Here is a 2,033-nt window from a genome sequence, read left to right as displayed (position 1 = left end):
TAAAATAACGTAAATCAGAGCTCGCACGGAAAGATGTAGGTGTTCGTTTTTTCCGCGCGCTGCACGAGAGTTGATTAATAGAGGATTATTGGGAAGTTGGTTAGATGAATCCTCTGCCAGGCACTTAAATATGATTTGGAGAATATACATGTAGATCTAGATGTAGAACTGGGCAGGTAAACTAATTCTGTAGAACATACACAATTTTGTGCTTTTCTTGTGTAACTGTCGAGGTGTTCTAGCGAGCAGTGACGGAAGAATTAGTTGATATAAATTGTTTGAAGTAGAAGGTCTTTATGTATGAGCTGCAAGCATTCTTTCTGCAAGCATTCTTTTTTGGTAGTTAATTTACAGCTCTTTAAAGTCAGTACCGCCATTAGACTGTTGTTTATTTATAGTGTTACATTTACACTTACACAATCATGATTTCGGCTTCAAAGTGCCATTATCAGGTGTTTTAAGTGTTATAAATTGCCTAAGATGGCATACTGTCGTATTAAAATACACTATTAGACACCTTAGGCCAACGGCCTTGCCGCAGTGGTAACACCGGTTCCCGTCAGATCACCGAAGTTAAGCGCTGTCGGGTTGGGCTAGTATTGGGACGGGTGACCATCCGGTCTGCCGAGCGCTGTTGGCAAACGGGGTGCACTCAGCCCCTTTGAGGTAAACTGAGGAGCTACTTGATTGAGAATGTAGATGTAGATGTAGATGTAGAAGTAGCGGCTCCGGTCTCGGAAACTGACATACGGCCGGAAGAGCGGTGTGCTGACCACACGCCTCTCCATATCCGCATCCCGTGACGCCTTTGAGTTGAGGATGACACGGCTGCCGGTCAGTACCGTTAGGCCTTCATGGCCTTTTCGGGAGGAGTTTAGTTTAGTTTTTATCAGACACCTTGCCTAAGAGTCGATATTTCTGACAGAGCCTACTGCTTTGTTTCATTACTGAGTACACCATCTTGACTGAATGACAGTTGGCTAAGTCAAGATGGTGTACTCAGTAACGTAACAAAGCAGTAGGCTCTGCCAGAAACATCGAATCTTAGACAATGTGTCTAATAGTGTATTTTAATACGACAGTATACCATCTTAGGCAATGTATAACCCCTAAAACACTTGATAATGGCACTTTGAAGCCGAAATCATGATTGTGTAAGTGTAAATGTAACACTGTAAATAAACAACAGTCTAATGGCGGTACTGACTCTAAAGAAATATATTATGACTGTGGCCCCGCATTATGAAAAAATTATTAATTTAAAGCCCTTCGCTGAAATATGGGAGTAATGAAAAGCAACACATGTGCAATCCCTCTGCGGCCAGGGCCAGGTTGCTGACGAGTGACACGATGATCATAGTTCAGACCCCAGGTCGAACAGGAAATTTTCCTCACAATAATTTGGCCGGTAATGGGAGAGATGATCTTCAGCAGTTCAGAGTCTACATCCTACACGTGCTACGGCAGCTATCTACAGTGCACTGGTTCACCTGTCAAGCAACAGGCACAGTTCGCATACAAATTACTGTATGTCAGTTAGCTCCGACAAATAAAACCGTTTCCAGCGAACACATCAGCAGTTGTCTTGTGACAGCCAGAGCGAGAGCACCAGCAGCAGCGAGTACTGTTTGTATAAAGCGTTTATTTTGCATTTTGTTTACGACCTTCCACTAAGGAAGGGATTCGATTTGTGTTTATCTGCTCTGCATAGTAACTAACAGTTCTTGATAAAACTTTACGTAGTTTTCGTGTTAGATTTCTTAGTGTTTTCTTGATCGTTTAGAACAGAAAGCGCCCTAAAACCGTCTTTTGTTTGTTTCGCGGCCGTTAGCCACTAGTCACTTGAATCAGCAGTTGTCTTGTGACAGCCAGAGCGAGAGCACCAGCAGCAGCGAGTACTGTTTGTATAAAGCGTTTTTGTACTTATTTGCTGCGCTTAGCTTTTAAATAGTTTTTCTGGGAAAACCTAGCGTAGTTTTCGCGTCTCGTATTTCAGTGAGTGTTTCTTGATTATCAGAGTAGCTCATCAGAAG

General features: G+C 42.7%; 1 pseudogene; it reads left to right on the top strand.

Annotated features, from left to right (window-relative positions):
* The first annotated feature begins 522 nt into the window (after positions 1 to 522).
* On the top strand, positions 523 to 640 carry LOC124778567 (annotated as a pseudogene).
* Positions 641 to 2,033: the final 1,393 nt, after the last annotated feature.

The sequence above is a fragment of the Schistocerca piceifrons genome, chromosome 2 (assembly GCF_021461385.2).
Source record: "Schistocerca piceifrons isolate TAMUIC-IGC-003096 chromosome 2, iqSchPice1.1, whole genome shotgun sequence".
NCBI lineage: Eukaryota > Metazoa > Arthropoda > Insecta > Orthoptera > Acrididae > Schistocerca > Schistocerca piceifrons.
This window is presented reverse-complemented; position numbering and strand designations above follow the sequence as displayed.